Source organism: Triticum aestivum, chromosome 3A, assembly GCF_018294505.1.
Source record: "Triticum aestivum cultivar Chinese Spring chromosome 3A, IWGSC CS RefSeq v2.1, whole genome shotgun sequence".
NCBI lineage: Eukaryota > Viridiplantae > Streptophyta > Magnoliopsida > Poales > Poaceae > Triticum > Triticum aestivum.
The window spans coordinates 712,908,866-712,930,702 of record NC_057800.1 but is presented as its reverse complement, the minus strand read 5'-3'; the positions used below and the strand labels follow the sequence as shown (position 1 = coordinate 712,930,702).

The window sequence follows — 21,837 nt, the reverse complement described above, 5'->3', positions numbered from 1 at the left end:
CGCGACTAAAGACCCTCACGTGCGCCAGCTGGCCACCGAGCGCCCTGGGCCCAGGCCTTTGGTCGCGGTTCACCTCCAGAACCGCGACTAAAGGTCCCATTAGTCGCGGTTCCTACAGCTTCGCGACTTATGGGGCTGGACGGAAGCCTGTTTTTCCACCAGTGCCATACACACGGGGAACCAGTGCACCCCCATTGCGCGACAGGCGACGCGCCGCCTGAGGAGCCGCTCTCGTCTAGTAAAAGCCAATTGACAGACCCCAAACCCTAGCCATATTCATTTACCCCTTTTCTCCACCCATCCGTGTGTTGCTGCCTCGCGTCCTCGTTCGAGCTTGTCCTCCACTGTCGCAATGATGCGCGGGCGTGTGATGTAGTACAAGCAGCTGGAGTTTTTTCTTTGGGGGGAGGGGGGAGGGTGCTCCCATGAGGTTGAATCAGTCACGTCATTAATCAGTGCTAACATAAAGGTTGACGGATGAAATCTACAAGCACCATCTTCTTTGAAGTGGTACGTACACTACCAAATCATTACCCATTGAATAGTTCCGATTCAAACGTGTTACCCACACGTACGGCGGGACAAGAGACCAGTCCAGAAGTCATGTGGCCACACAAATGATATCAGTCATTCATAGTAAGAAATGATATCAGTCATATAGTAAGATATGATATCGTAAACTCACTAACTCAGTAGCACACCACCAATCCAGGATATGAAAGACCCCGTAAATCCAACATCACATCCGCCATCCATAGAACCAACACACATCAGTTCTCCTATGTTTCCTCTCTTAGCTAGGGATCAACTCAACTAAACTAACAAGCGCCTATACAGTTCTTCAGTCAAGGACTTGTGAACAGTCAGGGGCAGGGGGTGTGCTTTAGCTGTCACCCGCGCTAAACAGGTTCATCAGTGCCATGAACAGATTGATGATGTCAAGGTAGAGCGATACGGCAGCCCAGACATACTCGTCATACGTGTAACGCTTGATGATGTTGTCCGTGTCATAGACAATGTAGCCACTGAAGACGAGTGACGCCAGCGCGCCATAGATCATGTGAGACAGCTTGCCCGGCGGGAAGAGTGTAGAAAGATGAGGCTAAAGCGTATGCGTTCAGCAGGGACGCGTGCATGTTAATATAGGCAAGACGCCGCGAGATATACAGGTTGTTGGGTTGTGGATTGATCTCCAAGACACAATCTAGATAAGATGCAATCTCAACAGCCCAACTATTGTTACAACAACTACACGCAAGCCACACATATATGGTTATAGTTATACCGTATGTACAATGTTTAACACTCCCCCTCAATCACAACTTATCTAAGTTGAGATTGCGTCGAAATGCCTCCAGCTGCCTCAAAGAAAGGGGTTTGGTAAACCCATCTGCAACTTGATCACCAGTAGGAACAAAGCGAACATTCAACAGCTTGTTGGCTACTCGTTCCCGAACAAAGTGATAGTCTATCTCGATATGCTTCGTCCTAGCATGGAAAACAGGGTTGGTAGACAGATATGTGGCACCCAAATTGTCACACCATAGTGATGCTGCCTTGGGATGAGAAACACCCAACTCCGTCAACATGTGTTTGCCCATATTACTTCAGCAGTGGCATTAGCTAGAGCCTTGTACTCAGCTTCTATGCTGGACCTAGAAACGGTAGCCTGCTTACGGGCACTCCATGAAATCAGGTTACCTCCAAGAAAAACTGCAAAGCCTCCTGTAGATCTCCTGTCATCAGGACAGCCTGCCCAATCTGCATCAGAGAACGCACTAACAAGCATGGAATCTGACTTGCAAAGCTTAAGCCCATGACTCCGTGTTCCTTGAAGATATCTGAGTATCCGTTTTACTGCAGTCCAATGAACAGTAGGAGGAGCATGCAAAAACTGACAGACCTTGTTAACAGCATATGCAATATCTGGCCGCGTCAAGGTTAGGTACTGTAGTGCTCCCACGATGCTCCTGTACTTGGTGGAATCTTCGGCTGTGAGGATAGCTCCATCGTGAAGAGATAACTTCTCGGAGGTAGACATGGGTGTAGGCGAAGGTTTGCATCCAGTCATGCCCATCCGCTGAAGTATCTCTTGCACATATTTTTCCTGTGACAAAAGGACTCCACGTGCAATATTTTTCACCTCAATACCAAGAAAGAAATGCAAAGCACCCAAGTCCTTGAGTGCAAAATACATACTCAAATCCTTGAGAAGAGCTGCAACTGCTTTGAGTGAAGAGCTTGTAACGATAATATCATCAACGTGTATATCAGCATAAAGATAGTTACTCCATGCTTATGATAGAAAAACAATGAGGTATCTCCTTTAGAAGCAAGAAAGCCAAGAGACCGAAGTTTGGAATACAAACGATAATACCAGGCTCTTGGTGCTTGTTTCAGGCCATAAAGAGCTTTATCAAGCTTGCAGACGTGTCGTGGTGAGACTGAGCTCTCATACCCAGGAGGTTGCCTCGTGAAAACTTCCTCTTCCAGAACACCATGCAAAAACGCGTTCTTTACATCTAGTTGACGCATGCACCAATTCCGAGAAATTGCAATGGAAAGAACTAAACGGATAGTAGCAGCTTTTACCACGGGGCTAAAGGTGTCTTCATAGTCCACACCATACCTTTGCTTAAAGCCTTTGGCAACTAACCGGGCCTTGTACCTGTCAATAGTGCCATCAGACTTCCTCTTAATCTTGTACACCCACTTGCAGTCAATCACATTTCTCCCTTTGACAGGTGGAACAAGACGCCATGTTTTGTTATCCATAAGAGCAGAGTACTCCTCGTCCATCGCCTTCTTCCACTTTGGGTCACCAAGAGCATCCTGTAAAGTTCTCGGTTCACCTGCAGCACAAAAAGACCCCCAACGAACACAACCATCTTTATAAACTTTGGGTCTTGCAATGCCACTTTGAGACCTGGTATGTGTACACATAGGAGGAGGCAGTGCTGGCTGATCAACCCAAACTTGCAGCATGTTTCTTCCTCTACCGCTCGGCGACCCTCGACGACCCTCGTTCCCGATAAAAAAAAGAGGAAGAAGAAGAAAAAAAGAGGAGAAGAAAGAATAGAGGAGATCTTCTCCTCTATTCTTTCTTCTCCTCTTTTTTTCTTTTCTTATTCCTCTTCTTTTTTTATCCTCTTCCTCCTCTCATGTTCGACGACCCTCGACCCCTCGGCGACCCTAGACCCCCTCTCGACCCCCTCTTCTTCTCCCTCTTCTTCCCCTTCTTCCCCGCCTAAAATGACCTAAAATGAAAATAACCTAAAATTCACTAAAGTTATCGATGACCCTCTCGACACACCCACGAATAAGAAAATATATCATCTTCTTCATCTCCTCTTCTTTGCATATTCACATAGCCACATACACATACATAGCCACATACATATAGAACTTTTCTGAACATATATATATATATATATATATATAGCCACATTCATATAGAACTTTTCTGAACAAATATAGATGATTTTCTAAAAAAAGTAACTTTTGCATATATGAACAGAGAGCAGCGGCGACAATGGGTGGCATCGTCGGCGACGGGGATGGGAAAGGGGGGAGCTCACTGGGGGCGGGCGGCAACGGGGAGAGGAGGCCAGCGACGGGAAAGGAGCTACGGCGGGCTCGGGGATGCCGGCGACGGGGACGGCGTGTGCAGGGCGATGGGGAGACGGGGACGGCCGCGGGCTCGGGGCGGCACACGGCGACGGGGACGATCGAGGAGGCGGGGCTCAGGGCAGGGCGGACAGCAGCGAGCTCGGGGCGGGGTGGCACACGGCGACGGGGACGGTCGCGGGCTCGGGGCGGCACACGGCGGCGACGGGGACGATCGAGGAGGCGGGGCTCGGGGCAGGGCAGACGACGGCGACGAGGAGGACGATCGAGGAGGCGGGGCTCGGGGCGCGGCGACGGTGATGGGGCAGGGCGCAGCGACGGCGACGAGGAGGATGAGCAGCCTGGCGGCGTCGGCGATGGGGAATGGAGCAGTTGGCGAAAATTTCGCAAGGGTTGTATATATAGCCAGAGCAATGGTCCCGGTTTGTGGCACAAACCGTGACCAATGCCCCCCTTTGGTCCCGGTTGGTGCCACCAACCGGGACCAAAGGCCAATTTTTAGCAGCCCAAAGGGCGGGAAGCGGCGGCCTTTGGTCCCGGTTGGTGGCACCAACCGGGACTAAAGGGGGGCATTGGTCACGGTTGGTGCCAAGAACCGTGACCAATGCCCCCTTTAGTCCCGGTTGGTGCCACCAACCGGGACCAATGCCCTTGTGCTGCCAGCGCCCAAAAGTTTAGTCCCACATCGCTAGCTGGAGGGCGCCGGCACTGGTTTATAAGCCCTGGTTGTGCCTCCCCATTCGAGCTCCTCTCTAATGCAGGCTTTCGGGCCTAAACTTGCTACTGTCTGTGGGCCTATTGGGCCTCTGCGGGCCTGAATCCTGGCCCATGTAGGGTTTCTAGTCGTATTCAGGCCGTGGAGGCCCAGTAGGAGGCATTTTTTTTTGGTTTTTTCTTTTTTATTTCTACATTTTTTGGTTTTTTATTTTTTTTATTTCTACTTAAAACTAAATACTTGTAGTTTTTTAGTGATTTCTTTTTGCTTTTAGGTCACAAAAATTATAAACTTTCTGTTAGTGCCATTAGTTTTAAATTTTGAATAGTTTAAATTTGAATTTTTAAAAATGTGTGTGAATCACTAGTTTATGAATAACTTTACTATAAAAATAGAATTTTTTTTTCTATTTATTTTTTATTTATACTTACAACTAAATACTTATAGTTTTTTAGTGATTTCTTTTTGCTTTTAGGTCACAAAAATTATAAACTTTCTGTTAGTGGCATTAGTTTTAAAATTTTGAATAGTTTAAATTGGAATTTTATAAAATTTGTGTGAATCACTAGTTTATGAATAACTTTACTATAAAAATAGAACTTTTTTCTTCTTTGCTATTTATTTTTTATTTATACTTACAATTAAATACTTATAGTTTGATTTTAGATCACAAAAATTATATTCTTTTTGCTATTGAAGAATATTATAGTTTTATTTTAGTTGATCATAACATAATATTTTAATTGATTGTTTTTATTTTCATAAAAGTTTTGTAGTTCATTCTGTTTGCTATTAATTCATTCTTTGAACTAAATGACTCTGAAATTGGAAAGCATTTCAAAATGAACTCTGAAAAGGTTGAAAGTTGGCATGGTATCATCATTTCACCCACATAGCATGTTCCAAAAATGGAACATGACAAAGGGTTACGACAAAAACTTGATGCACTTCGTGTACAAAATGGACAATCACTTTCGAAGTATCAAAGTTTCGAACCATAAGACATGAAAGCATTTCAAATGAACTCTGAAAAAGTTGAAAGTTGGGATGGTATCATAATTTCACCCACATAGCATTTGCTTATTGCGGGAGAGAGTCTTCACTTTTTCTTCGCTTGTGTCATTTGCTTATTGCGCCGTAACCATGGATAATCTTCATTGTTTATCAGGATGCTTGGGTCAGCCTTGACATTGAAGGGAGGAATTTCATGAAACTTTTCATAATCTTCAGACATGTCTGTCTTGCCGTCCACTCCCAGGATGTCCCTTTTTCCTGAAAGAACTATGTGGCGCTTTGGCTCATCTTATGATGTATTTGCTTCCTTATCTTTTCTTTTTCTCGGTTTGGTAGACATGTCCTTCACATAGATAACCTGTGCCACATCATTGGCTAGGACGAACGGTTCGTCACTGTACCCAAGATTTTTCAGATCCACTGTTGTCATTCCGTACTGTGGGTCTACCTGTACCCCTCCGCCTAACAGATTGACCCATTTGCACTTAAACAAAGGGACCTTAAAATCAGGTCCGTAGTCAAGTTCCCATATGTCCACTATGTAACCATAATATGTGTCCTTTCCGCTCTCGGTTGCTGCATCAAAGCGGACACCGCTATTTTGGTTGGTGCTCTTTTGATCTTGGGCGATCGTGTAAAATGTATTCCCATTTATCTCGTATCCTTTGTAAGTCAATACAGTCAAAGATGGTCCCCTGGACAACAAGTACAACTCATCACAAACAGTGTTGTCACCTCTGAGACGTGTTTCCAACCAACTGCTGAAAGTCGTGATGTGTTCACATGTAATCCAGTCGTCGCACTGCTCCGGGTGTTTGGAGCGCAGACTGTTCTTGTGTTCATCGACATACGGGGTCACCAAGGTAGAGTTCTGTAGAACTGTGTAGTGTGCTTGAGACCAAGAATATCCGTCCCTGCATATTATTGAGTCTCTTCCAAGAGTGCCTTTTCCAGTCAGTGTCCCCTCATACCGCGATTTAGGGAGACCTATCTTGTTAAGACCAGGAATGAAGTCAACACAAAACCCGATAACATCCTTTGTTTGATGGCCCATGGAGATGCTTCCTTCTGGCCTAGCGCGGTTACGGACATATTTCTTTAGGACTCCCATGAACCTCTCAAAGGGGAACATATTGTGTATACGGGCCCCAGGATGACAATCTCGTCGACTAGATGAACTAGGACGTGCGTCATGATATTGAAGAAGGATGGTGGGAACACCAGCTCGAAACTGACAAGACATTGCGCCACATCACTCCTTAGCCTTGGTACGATTTCTGGATCGATCACCTTCTGAGAGATTGCATCGAGGAATGCACATAGCTTCACAATGGCTAATCGGACGTTTTCCGGTAGAAGCCCCCTCAATGCAACCGAAAGCAGTTGCGTCATAATCACGTGGCAGTCATGAGACTTTAGGTTTTGAAACTTTTTCTCTGGCATATTTATTATTCCCTTTATATTCGACGAGAAGCCAGTCGTGACCTTCATACTGAGCAGGCATTCAAAGAAGATTTCTTTCTCTTCTTTCGTAAGAGCGTAGCTGGCAGGACCTTTATACTACTTCGGAGGCATGCCGTCTTTTTCGTGCAAATGTTGCAGGTCCTCTCGTGCCTTAGGTGTATCTTTTGTCTTCCCATACACGCCCAAGAAGCCTAGCAGGTTCACGCAAAGGTTCTTCGTCACGTGCATCACGTCGATCGAGGAGCGGACCTCTAGGTCTTTCCAGTAGGGTAGGTCCCAAAATATAGATTTCTTCTTCCACATGGGTGTGTGTCCCTCAGCGTCATTCGGAACAGCTAGTCCACCGGGACCCTTTCCAAAGATTACGTAGTGTAAATCATTGACCATAGCAAGCACGTGATCACCGGTGCGCATGGCAGGCTTCTTCCGGTGATCTGCCTCGCCTTTGAAATGCTTGCCTTTCTTTCGACATTGATGGTTGGTCGAAAGAAATCGACGATGGCCTAGGTACACATTCTTCCTGCATTTGTCCAGGTATATACTTTCAGTGTCATCTAAACGGTGCGTGCATGCGTGGTATCCTTTGTTTGTCTGTCCTGAAAGGTTACTGAGAGAGGGCCAATCGTTGATGGTCACGAACAGCAACGCCTTAAGGTTAAATTCCTCATGTCTATGCTCATCCCACATACGTACACCATTTCCATTCCACAGTTGTAAAAGTTCTTCAACTAATGGCCTTAGGTACACATCAATTTCGTTGCCGGGTTGCTTAGGGCCTTGGATGAGAACTGGCATCATAATGAACTTCCGCTTCATGCACATCCAAGGAGGAAGGTTATACATACATAGAGTCACGGGCCAGGTGCTGTGATTGCTGCTCTGCTCCCCGAAAGGATTAATGCCATCCGCGCTTAAAGCAAACCATACATTCCTTGGGTCCTTTGCAAACTCATCCCAGTACTTTCTCTCAATTTTTCTCCACTGCGACCCGTCAGCGGGTGCTCTCAACTTCCCATCTTTCTTTCGGTTCTCACTGTGCCATCGCATCAACTTGGCATGCTCTTAGTTTTGAACAGACGTTTCAACCGTGGTATTATAGGAGCATACCACATCACCTTCGCAGGAACCCTCTTCCTGAGGGGCTCGCCGTCAACATCACCAGGGTCATCTCGTCTGATCTTATACCGCAACGCACCGCATACCGGGCATGCGTTCAGATCCTTGTATGCACCGCGGTAGAGGATGCAGTCATTAGGGCATGCATGTATCTTCTCCACCTCCAATCCTAGAGGGCATACGACCTTCTTTGCTGCGTATGTACTGTCGGGCAATTCGTTATCCTTTGGAAGCTTCTTCTTCAATATTTTTACTAGCTTCTCAAATCCTTTGTCAGCCATAGCATTCTCTGCCTTCCACTGCAGCAATTCCAGTACGGTACCGAGCTTTGTGTTGCCATCTTCGCAATTGGGGTATAACCCTTTTTTGTGATCCTCTAACATGCGATCGAACTTCAGCTTCTCCTTTTGACTAATGCATTGCGTCCTTGCATCGACAATGACTCGGCGGAGATCATCATCATCGGGCACATCGTCTGGTTCCTCTTGATCTTCAGCAGCTTCACCCGTGGCAGCATCATTGGGCACATCGTCTGGTTCCTCTTGATCTTCACCAGCTCCCCCCGTTGCAGCATCACCATATTCAGGGGGCACATAGTTGTCATCGTACTCTTCTTCTTCGCCGTCTTCCATCATAACCCCTATTTCTCCGTGCCTCGTCCAAACATTATAGTGTGGCATGAAACCCTTGTAAAGCAGGTGGGAGTGAAGGATTTTCCGGTTAGAGTAAGACCTCGTATTCCCACATTCAGTGCATGGACAACACATAAAACCATTCTGCTTGTTTGCCTCAGCCGCATCGAGAAACTCATGCACGCCCTTAATGTACTCGCGGGTGTGTCTGTCACCGTACATCCATTGCCGGTTCATCTGCGTGCATTATATATAATTAAGTGTCCAAATTAATAGAAGTTCATCATCACATTAAAACCAAAGTGCATACATAGTTCTCATCTAACAACATATAGCTCTCCAGAGCATCTAATTAATTAAACCATACATTGAAACTATGTAAAACATTTCAATGCGAAAACAAATGCGATCATAATCGCAACCAAGGTAACAATTGATCCAACGGCATAATGATACCAAGCCTTGGTATGAATGGCATATTTTCTAATCTTTCTAATCTTCAAGCGCATTGCATCCATCTTGATCTTGTGATCATCGACGACATCCGCAACATGCAACTCCAATATCATCTTCTCCTCCTTAATTTTTTTTTAATTTTTTCCTTCAACAAATTGTTTTCTTCTTCAACTAAATTTAACCTCTCGACAATAGGGTCGGTTGGCATTTCCGATTCACATACATCCTAGATAAATAAAATCTATGTCACGTTGGTCGGCATAATTTTCATAAACAATAAATGAACCAATAGTTATAAAGATAATATACATACCAAATCCGAATCATAGACAGGACGAGGACCGACGGGGGCGGATACCAAAACCATTGCACTATATAAGATGCAATAATAAATGTAAGAAAATGATACAAGTATCTATCTAAACATACAAGTAAGAATATTTTTCCTTTCAGAAAGAAGATAAGAACAAGAGGCTCACCACAGTGGTGTCGGTGATGAGATCGGCGCGGGTGATCGACGGCGGTGAAGACGGGGACGGGGCGTGACGGACCGCTAAATCTAGACAAATCTCGAGGAAAATGGAGCTTGGAGGTCGATCTTCGAGAGGAGAAAGCTTAAGTAGCGTGGCTCGGGCATTCCATTGAACACCTCATGTGCATAGGAGGTGAGCTAGAGCACCACAAAGCCCTCTCCCCCTCGGCCAGAAAAAACAGAGCACTGTGCTCTGCTCTTGCGCGAGGGGGTATATATAGGCACCTCATTGGTCCCGGTTGATGACATGAACCGGGACTAAAGGGAAGCCTTTGGTCCCAGTTCAAGCCACCAACCGGGACCAATGGTGGTGGGCCAGGAGCAAGGCACATTGGTCCCGGTTCGTCCCACCAACCGGGACCAAAAGGTCCAGACGAACCGAGACCAATGGTCCACGTGGCCCGGCCGGCCCCCTGGGCTCACGAACCGGGACCAATGCCCACATTGGTCCCGGTTCTACACTGAACCGGGACTAATGGGCTGAGCCGGCCTGGACCATAGCCCTGTTTTCTACTAGTGTAGCTGCCGTTGTTGTTGTAGCCACCACGACCGCGGCCACCGCCACGAGATGCAAGATTGGCGGAGTGGTTGGGGGAGAAGGCCGCCTATTGGGCGGTGATGCGGGCCTCGGCCGCCAAGAGCAACGAGAAGAGCTCCGTGAGCCCGATCTGTTGATCCATGGCAGCGTGTGTGGAGATGGCAAAAACGAAACCGTTGTAGTCCGGTTCATGCACCAGACCTTGGAGAATTTGGTCGACGAGGTCGTCTTCTCCAAGGGGCTTCCCAGCGGCGGCGAGTTCATCGGCGATGCCCTTCATCTTGGTGAAGTATGCTGCGGCCGAGAGATCCCCCTTGCGCGTGTTACCCAGGGCGGAGTGAAGCTGAATGGTACGCGCCCTGGACTGCGATGAAAAACTTTGGAGCAGAGCTTGCCAGATGCTAACAGAGGTGGTGTGGTTGGAGACTTGCATGAGAACGTCGCGAGAAAGAGAAACAATCAGGAACGTGAGCACCTGTTGATCTTGCGTGACCCAGATGACATACTCCGGGTTTGGCGTGGTGACCATCTCCTTCTTCCCGTCTCCGAGATCCTTCTCAGAGACGAGGGTGGCGGCCGGCTCCTTGATCGAGCCGTCGAGGTAGCCCATCATCCCTGCCGCTTTGATATGCGGCAGGACTTGCGCCTTCCATACCAGGAAGTTCTCCCTGGTGAGCTTTTCGGTGATGGTGTGGCCAAGCGATGCGAGGGAAGGGGAGGCCATGGCGACGGTGGAGGAGGAGGATGACATAACTAGATGGGTTGGAAGAGAGAGGCTCTGTATACCATGTAGAAAGATGAGGCTAAAGCGTATGCGTTCAGCAGGGACGCGTGCATGTTAATATAGGCAAGACGCCGCGAGATATACAGGTTGTTGGGCTGTGGATTGATCTCCAAGACACAATCTAGATAAGATGCAATCTCAACAGCCCAACTATTGTTACAACAACTACACGCACGCCACACATATACGGTTTATAGTTATACCGTATGTACAATGTTTAACAAAGAGGATCTGCATATTTAGAGAAGCCATGATCACTTGATCAGTACTTATTGTAGAATAATAGAGAAGACAGATAGATGAATGGACGACACACCTAACTAGAGAAACTGCATCTAACCTGAATGAACCCAAAGACGAGCAGCATGATGAGAGAAGCAAATAGGAAAGGGCCAAGGAAGCTGAAGTCCTTGCCCCTCCTTGCAGCCCAGAAGGTGTAAGCAATGAGGCTGAAGACAACCACCGTGGTAAGAATCGCAGCTTCCAAAATGACCTTGCCTGTGCACATATATATCATATATGAGCAGGCCTAATAAATGAATTAATTGCTTTCCTATCATCTCATACACCTCTTTACCAAAGAAACTTTCATGTAAATCTAATGAAATAAACCTCCTGCAATGTGGTACAAGCTAAAATGAACCTCAGAATTGGTACAATCCCAAAATTCTGTGGTATGAAAATGGATGACAGATCACAGAGTGCCTGACAACATAACTTTGCCTAAATCGAAAGATTGTGTATTTTCAATCACTTTAATCCAATGAGATTTAACCAGCACATGCATGGAGTACCTTTAAAAATAACCTTTGAAGGACTGATATCATGTGAAAAATTCCTTTCATTTTGATAAAAGTTTAAGCTAGAGTCTGGGGAAAAAGTAATCCTACTAGCTGGCAATACTACCCTCAAGGCCTCAGCAGAGTCTGGGGAAATGCATCAGCTAGTCACATCACATGGGCTGCCTTGCAGTGTCTTCCTAACATTTGCATGGCCATATATAGCAAATTGGCAGCAACTATCCAAATGCCATACATAGTGATTATAACAAGCTAATGGTAGGAAAAATATTTACTAGTCATGCATATGTAATGAACTAACACAACGAGAGGGGCATTAGAGAGTGCTGATTTACATGAGCATGTAGTAGAGTGACTCAAGTAAGAACAAGGAGGAACAGAATACATGGTGGGAAGACAATTACCACTAGTGAAGGCACATGTCATGCCCACAGCGAAGCTGATGGCCACTGTGAAGACGCCGAGCAGCAGCAGGTTGACTGGGTGCGTCTGGCTGTAGAAGTACAACGGGCACAGCACTGCATAAGAAAATTAAGAAGCATTTTAGTAACAGATTATACAGCTGCTGCAATTCACAAAGCAACCATGTCCCATTCTAGTAAAGCAAAATTAAGAGTACATGCTCTGCAATTCACTGCCAAAATCAGGGGTTGCAATTAAGAGTACATATATAGCTTTGGGGGGACGCGACGGCATCCAAAGGTAATTCAGAGCAGTGCACGCAAAGTGAAAGCTAGCTAGTCCTGTGACTCCTGTCCTCTAACCAAGGACCTCAAAAATTAACAGCCACAACTTTCCCTTCTTCTAAACGCAATAGTAAGAAGAATGGAATACATTCGAGACGGAAACTCTATAATCGGATGGATCGAAACTGCAGCGACGTAACAAAAAAGATGGTGGTAGCTTGAATTCTTTTTTTGAAACAAGGAAGGTGGCAGGCTGCCGACCTTATATTTCAAAACAGGCCAGAGCCTGATGAAGTAACAGGTACAAGTACAAGAACAGCTTGTGTGGTGCACCAAGGTGCAAAACACAAGCAGATCGAAACGGGAAAAGAAGGAAGAAAGGAAGGAAGAGAGGAGGGGAAGATTACATCAGTCGTCTACAAACTATGCAGCAGCTTTTGTCTCCAAACCTGTAGAACCTCCCTGGTGCATTGGCTTTGAGTTCTGAAAGTCCAAAGATGGAGCATGTCTGCGGCATATAAACAAGTGTATGTTACAGACCAGACTTTTGAGTTGAAGACTCTGTCATTTCTAGCATGCCACAGGGTGATAGCGCAAGCCGCGAAAGCAACATTCCATTTGTGTTTGAATCTGAGCTGGTATTGCGCTTGCTCCATAAAAGACAGAACGTTAGTAGCCGAGCAAGCCAAAACGTCCAGCTCCAACTTGCCCCAAAGAACACTGGCGGATGTACATCGTAGTATTAAGTGATCGATTGACTCAACAGCGGGGCAAGTGTCACAATGTGCAAACGGGGAAGCCTCAGACCAACCCTTCTTTACCATATTATCTTTAGTGTTTAGGCGCCCACGGAAAGCAAGCCATAGGAAGATTCTGTGTTTGAGAGGAATCAACGCATCCCAAACCCATGTTTCAAGAGTTGTCAAAACCCCCCGGAAAGTGAGCAGCCTGTAGAAGTATCCAGTGCAAAGCTGCCCAGAGCTCACAGAAGTAGACCGCTTGTCCTCATGCAGTAAGTTCGGAGCTATGCCCAACAACAAACCATGCAGAACAACTAGCTCAGCTGAGGCCGTTTGAGAGAGATTAGGGTGTAGCTGAACAGCCCATGAACCATTGGAATGTTGTGAGTGCACGGAGCAGGCTGGCTGGATCGCGAAGGAATACAGCGTAGGAAACATCTGATATAAACGGCCCACTTCAAGCCATTGGTCCTTCCAGAAGGAAATCAAACGACCAGACCCTAGAGCACACTTAGAAGAGTTGATAACCATAGGAACGAGATCTTTAAACCCTTTCCAGATGGCAGTATCTCTGCTATTAGCACTCTGTGGAAGAATAGCTCGGCAGTAATGTGTGGCGAACCATTTATAACATGGTATGTCCGAACCTTGTAGAACTTTGGAGACGAACTTGCACATCATAGCTTGGTTGTGAGCATGCATTTGACGGATACCTAAACCACCATTGATACGAGGCAACGAGACTGTATCCCAAGCCACTAAGCATTGGCCACCTTTGACCTTGTTCTTGCCTTGCCAGAAAAAAGCACGTAAGAGACTTTCCAACTTCCCGAGAGACTCCTTGGGCCAGGCAAAGCAAGACATGAAATAACTTGGGATGCCAGCGAGCACTGAATTGATGAGGGTCAACCTCCCCCCTAAGGATAAAAAAGTAGCCAGCCAGCCCGAAAGACGGCGGTCAACCTTGTGTATAACAGGCAGTAACATACCGTGCGTAATTTTGTGCAGAGAGAGAGGCAGGCCTAGGAGGAGACGATGATGGGGAGGATGGGGATGAAGATGTAGAGCCCGAGGCCGGCGTAGGAGGAGACGAAGAAGTGGGGGATGGCGGGGACCTTGACGACGACGGCCGCGATGACGGCAGTGAGGAGAAGCTGCAGGGAGAGGATGACGTAGATCTTCCGGATGAGCGCCCAGCACAGCGCAGGGCTCTACGCCATGCCGGGGTACAGCACCTGCGCCAGCACCTGCGCCAGCGCCGGCACCGCGGTGCCAGTAGTGCCACCGGAGGTCCCCGCCTCGATGTCGCCGCCCTTCTGGCGCCCGCACATCTCGCCCGGCGATGTGATGACTGATGATGGTGCCTCCGGAGTTAGGGTTTTTGCGGGTGTGGCGCAAGGCGAGAGGAAAGGTGCAAAGTGAACGTGAACTGGGGACGGCGACGACGATGCGGCCATAACACTCTACTCCCTCTGTAAACTAATATAAAAGCGTTTAGATCACTACTTTTAGTTATTTAAATGTTCTTATATTAGTTTACGGAGGGAGTAGTCCTCAACTTATAGTCAGATGAGATGAGATGAGATGGAGCCCACTACCCAGGCAGATGCCGGATGGTGGGATTGCTTCGCGGTTCCTTCTAGGAAAAGGGGGGTTCCATACGTTGGTAGTTTTTTTCCATACGTTGTCCAGGCCCTGCTCCTGCACGCCGTCGGAAAATCCTGTGCTAATCGCCCCAGCCCGTTGTCTCTCACTGTGTGCGAAACCAAATTTTGGTTATTTTAATCTTGTTTGTTGATATTGGTGGTGTTGTCTGATGGTTCAGCAAAAAATTGTTGAAGCTGAAGATGAAGAAGTATACCTATGGAAGAGCAAAAGAAATGACATGGTAGCAATATTCCAAAACCATGCGTGAAGAAATTGGTTCTAGAGATATATAAGAATTATTACTTGCTAGCATTGGGAGCTTAATTATCCTCGATGCGACCAGTCCGTTTGAGCATGCAAAGGTATCATGCATGTGCCCACAATCCGTATTTATTTTCTTAGAAATTGTGTCCATATATCATACTGTATTAGAAAGAACCGAATTAGGCCATTACTTTCCCTTAGTTGTGTCCACACAAACATAGTTTAGAACTTGCTCATGTTTCCATGGTTTTGTTTATCCAGAGCTTATTTGAGATTTGCGATTGAAGAACAAAAGACATCTTGAGGCATCAGGACAGATTTTGAAATTCGAATTGCCTTGGCATAATCAGTGTGCTGAGTGTGTTGACGATGTTGATAGTTGGGATATGGAGGTAACTCTGCTCGGTACCATCTGAAATCCTAACACTGGTAGAATTAATTACTCTAATTATCCCTTGGCCCCCCTTTTAAAAATGTATGAGGAGAAGGACGATGTGCAGGGCAACCATATTTGTAGGAAAAGAGTGCCTTCTCACCGGTGAGGCTGTTCTACATGGACCACTGTGTTTGGATCTAAGTGTTCTGCCTACTGTGTAGCACATGCTCAGTTCATTACCGACTTCCTCGGCATATACAAGTTCCGCCTCGCTTACTAACTGGAGCTGTAGGCTATGGAAGCCAGTCATGTCTGAAATCTAAACCAATTGTCCAGTAATGCCTAGGTGATCACAATAGGAATTCAGGATTGAGAAAATGATGCGCTATCAATATAATCATTACAGCCAGTGTGGATTTAAATAAATAGTTTTTGTTAAGATTAGCTAATCTTAGCTCTTAAATCTCTCACTCTCTCTTTCACAGACAACCCTTCTGAATCATATTTTAACATCGCAACATGGGAAGAGGATTGTTGTTCATTCATCCTTTGCTGAAAACATTGTGGTGGTGAATACTTGCTGTTGTGTTGTACTATCCGAGGGGGCTCTTGTAGAAATCCTTCTGAAGTTGGTGAAGCAAAAGGGAGACAAGTTTGATCATATATTTATTGAGACAACAGATAAATCTCATTAATTAATCTTAAGACGTGTGAAGTTATAATGTCTAACAGAACCAATGACACAGTCCAGGACTTGCAAAACCTGGTCCTATTATTAAGTTTTTTTTGTTTTGATGAATTGGTCTTGTGTATGTGAAACTTCATGCTGCGGTTACTCTGGTTGATTGATAAGCATGCCATGAAACATTTGAATTGAAGTTAAAGGAAGGTAGGTTGTGAATAGGCAGTAGAGCAACTTGCTTATGCAGACCAGATTATATTGAACAAGCTATTTAGCCAGTCTATACAACTATATACAAGTCTCTGATGCAAAAAAGGTGTTATTTAAGCACATATTTTTTCTGGATTTTAGTCTGTACGAAAACAACATAAAAAGTGCCTCTACGTGCCGTTGGCTGGTTGCTGGCATTATGGCCCTCTGATCACCGTCCCTTGCATTTGACATCATATATTTTAATCTTTTAGGATCACTGGCATATTTTCTATGACTGGTTTTATCTGGCTTTAAACTGGTGTTGGCCAGCAAGGAGTCGGGGGGTTCAGCATGACATCCTTGCAGGAGCAGTCGAGTAGAGCCTGCTATCGGCCATTATGAGCATCGTTGCAGCAGGATGTGTTCATGCAGTTGAGTTACGTCCATAGAGGTGCTACTGCATCGCTGGATTCGATTAGAGAATACTACACTTGGAGCAGCGTTTGACCACAACTATTGTGCACATAGAATGCAAGCCACATCGCCTTGACATGGGATGCTGTTGTAAGGTCATGGTGTTGCACCTCAGCAAATCCATGAGGAGTAATTCATTCCCTGTCCAAGTATTTATTATTGAACATTGCTACTTCATCTGTTTATATTCTCATTTAACTAATATATTTACTAACCTTTTGAATGTTTTCTACTTTTTTAGTTTTTGGAGCTTTGTGGTGAAGGAAAGATGAATTTAGAAGAGTTCAATTTAGAATTAGTGTATTGTCTTCCCCACAAGAAAAAAAGAGAGAGAATTGATGCAGTGTCTCACACCTATTAGACTTTTGTCTATTACACTCACTAAAGATATACATTGCCGGGACATGGTCGTATGGATGATTCACATCTTTTGGTAAAGGCATGTTAATTCATTGAAAAAATACTACACACCAATGACTATGAGCGTGGATGTCCACTCCTGAATTTTGAGGACCACTTTAGGACATGATCATTATGTTGCTTCACACCTGCTTGACATAGCGTAACCTTGATGGTTACTAATTTGAAAGTCGAGCTTAAGCAATGTTAAGTGGACTTCATGGAATTATTAATAAGAAAACTACATAATCGTTTTTTTGCGGGAAAAAAACTACATAATCTAATGTGTATATGTTGATTGATTATTATCATTTTCCTGTTGCAAGGCACGGACATGTTTCCTAGTATGAACTATATATAAACTGAACTTAGTGAACACACTCAAACGTGTCTATATATTCCTAATTCAGAAAATAAAACATAGATCATCCTATATTTTTTAATTAAGGAAGTATATGTGCAACAAAATTTTTTTTAAAGGAATTAAGGGTTTCTTTTTTGGAAAAGGAGGAAGACCCTCGGCCTCTGCATCATAATGATGCATGCGGCCATTTTATTAACACAAAATAAAGTGTAGCCAAGTCTGCAATCTAGTACAGCTCGCAAAAGAAGCAAACAAACCAAACAAATAACGGAAAAAAAATCATCAAGCCACAATCGGCAGATTCATAGGACCCAGTGACTAAACACCTATCCTGTTAGTGGATCGCCATCCAAACCGGTTGAAGATATCCCGTGCTACCGTCTTCCACCGATTGCACCCAGTAACAAAAAGCTCCGTGCAGTCCGTATGAGTGAGTAACGACCATGTACGGATCCATGCAGTAGCTCTGAAGATGACCTGCAAAAAATTAGTAAAGTTTTTTTTTCCATTAAAGATCATATCATTTCTGCAATTCCATATAACCTAGAGTAAAGCTCATATTCCAATCCGAATGTGTCCCATAGTAATAGGCTCCACACCCGCTAACCAAGTCCCAAACAACGTGGCTATGCTAGTTGGAGGGCTAATGTTAAAGGCTATATGAATCGTGCGCTAGAGTATCTTGGCTAGTGGGTAGCCAATGAAGAGATGTTGTATTGTTTCATCATGGTCACAAAAACAACATCGAGAACTGCCAACCCATTGTGGCCTCAGGAGATTGTCCTTGGTAAGAATCACTTCCTTATGGACAAACCACATGAATATCTTGACTCTGAGCGGCACTTTAATTTTCCAAATGTTAACTGATCTTAGGATTGGGCCAGAATTAATTAAATCCAGGTACATAGACTAACCATAATAAGTAACAAACTAACGCTCGGTCTGCTCATCACCCCTACATGCCTTAGCCTTTTAAATGGCCCTTCCCTCACCGCAACTTCATCGTTATGCCACAACAAGAAAAAAAAAGTCCAGGATTCCTGCTGAGTACTAACAAACCTTCAAACTGGAAGACGCCTCTATTAGACTTAAAAACTTGTGTTTGGACCTAATTTTGAATACTTGAACAAAAAATCCAACAAAACTGCCATGATGTACAAGGGGAGATTTGCCATGTGGTAAGTCATAAAAATGCCAAGGCGCAAATAAAATAACAGGAAATAGATTTTTGGCCACATGACTATATTACACCCATTCACTTTTAAAATGCCATCATTTTTTATAACATGGAATTTAAAAAAATGCTATTCGAGTAGAAAAAATATTTTACAATTTGTCATTATGTTATCTTTTTTACATTGGCAAGTTTCACAACATTTTGATTTCTTTAAAAACATGGGAAATACTCTAACAATCTCTTATAATGCTCATTGCAATATCCCAGTATTGCCATGGCAAAAAATTACGTGTGTGAAATTGCCATGGCAAAATTTTAGGTGTCTGAAATTGCCATGGCAAAAATTGACATGAAAGAATAGAATAACCAGTACAAACACAAAATATGAACAAAAATTGCCATGGCAGATGCATATTAAAATTTTCCGTATTATTTTAATTATAATTTTATGCTTTTGTATAAGAAAATTGAAATGCATGTGAAATAAATTTTTCCACCTCATTCATGTAGTGAAACATAGGCATGATCCATGAACTTAAATTGCCATCGTCCCAAAACAAAGTATTCCCTCCTATCCGAATTAATTGACGCAGCCACTATACAACCTCTATACAATGTTGTATATAGGATGCATCAAATTCGGATCGGATGGAGTTTTTATTTTTTTTACTTGCAAAAATAAATAAAAACCTGCCATGATTCATGGACTTAAATTTCCATGGTCCCATAAAAATTACTCCCTCTATTATATAATGTAGTGCGTATACATTTTTGGAAAAGTCAAAGTTTGTAAACTTTGACCAAGTTTATAGAAAAAATATTTATATCTACAATATAAAATATGAAACTCTATCTTATGATGAATCTGATGAAATATGTTTGGCATTCTAGATGTAAATCTTTTTTCTCGACATACTTGGTCAAAGTTTGTGAGGTTGGACTTTTTTAAAAATATATATGCACTACATTATCGAGCGAAGGTAGTAATTTTTTACATGTTACAAATAAATAAATTTGCCATGATCTATAAAAAAAGACTTTACCATGCCATTTTGAAGAAAAAGATTTTTCCCATGGAATGTTACACAAAATTTTGCCATTATAGTATATATGAATTTTAACATCAGATTTCAGAAAAACTAAAATTGTCATGGCAAAAGAGGGGAGACATGCCATAAAAATCAATTGTCATGTGATCATGGCAAATTAAAAGAATTGCCATGTTTTAAGTAAAGCAAGTGTAGACATGAGAAATGTATGAACAAAAGAGTGGATGAGACATGCCAAAACATATTGACACATGGGCAACTTCGAACTCAAGTTCTGTGATGGTTGGGGAAAAGATAATTTACTAAAAAAATGCTCACGCCCAAGCGTTGGGTGAAGATCGCCACCGATATGTGTGTTGCCGAAGAGCGTCCTTTTAAATTGCGGCGTAGTAGAAGGATGTGCTAGGGAAGGAGGAGGAGGAGGCAAGCATGGATGACATGGAGGAGGTGTTGGACATGGAGGTTGAGGCCGACGGCTTTGGCATGGACGAGGCGGAGTTCCTACACGCCTAAGCCACGGAGGTAGCAACGTAGTTCGTGACGAAGCAAGCCGCCCTCTTGGACTCGATCGAATCCAAGTATCAGGAGGTGGCGAAGAACCTCCATCGTATCCACCTCGCCGACATGAGGTGGGAACAACTCTTTGTGGAACTCAAGAAGTATGACGAGGAAAATAAGACGACGCCACAAATGACCACGAGGCTGGTTCGACCGGCACGGGGGTCATACACATCTTCGACGATGAGTACAAGTAAGGTAGTTTTCATTCGAATGGAGCTTGTTTTATCTATGTATGATGATGAACGTGTGATGAATTTTAGGTTGCATGGATTCGTATGAAAAAAGGGGTTTACATATGAGGGGTGTAGCTGCAGCATGGACAAATGAGGGGTGATGAACTTCGGAGCGCATCCGCGGACATATAGGGTGTCATATTTCAACATTATGCGGTTGTATATGTCTAAAAGTTTGACACTTCCTATGGTTAATTAGTTATTTTTAGGACATTAAGTTTCAAGGTATTTATTGGAGGTACATGGTGTAATGAAGTTTACAAATAGATCATACTTGAAAAAATGTCAAATGTTGACATATCACATGTATAATGGTGTTGGTTGAGAGTGGAATGAGTTTCAAGACAACCGAGTAAGCAGCGATCATTTCACATACAAACCTAGTTCTTTTCTTCTCGAAACCTAGCTCCTTCCTTGCAGCTGGTTTGGTGTGTAAGCAGACTACATAACAACTTCTGCGAAAAAATCTCAATTTTTTACCACATCCTTTAGGGATCATATCAAAGACCATGCCAAGTCTCTGGAAATTTGGGCGTTGTTTGAATTTTTGAGAATTAAAATTGGAATAACCTACATGGCTATGGCGGGGTCTTGGCCAAATGGTGTATGAGACGTCTTTTATTTTGTTGTATATGGGCAACACATATACTAAAAACCACAAATAATATTTTCAACCCACTTTTGTCCATAATTTCGTGTATATGTAGTTAAAAATTGAATTATATCTCATAAATTTCTAGAAATGCACTTAATGGCTTAAATATAGAAAACGACCCTCCGAAATGACACCTTTTGACATGTTACCTGTAATGATGTATGTTCCGTGCAAGAAAAAATTGAAGACCAATGGAGAAACAACCATCGCTCCTAATACAAACCTGATCCATGCCCTCTCGAAACCTAGTTTGTTCTTCGAGGATGGCCTAGCCTGTAAGCAGTCTACATGATAACTTATGTGAAACATTCTTAAATTTTATCACAGCCTCTGGAGGTCATATAATGACACCATGCCAAGTCTCAGAATTTTGATTTTGTTTGAATATGAGAATTCATATCGCAATAACCTACATTTTCGGTGGTCGGATCTTGGCAACTATTGTATGAGACTTCCTTTATTTTGTGCTTTTTGGGCTAAACATATATGAAAGACCATCAATAATATATTTTAATCCAGTTTCGGCCATCATTTCATGCATAGGCAATTCAAAGTTTCATGACATTCATTAAATGCATAAAAATGCACTTAATGTCTTATAAATATAGCAAATGGCCCGAGAAAATTGCCAAATTTTGACATATTCCTTGTAATACTGAG

The 21,837-nt window shown here is 43.9% G+C and overlaps 1 pseudogene; it reads right to left on the bottom strand.

The window, feature by feature from the left end:
• Positions 1-883: 883 nt before the first annotated feature.
• Positions 884-14,435, bottom strand: LOC123059352 (protein LIFEGUARD 2-like; annotated as a pseudogene).
• Between the last annotated feature and the right edge of the window lie 7,402 nt (positions 14,436-21,837).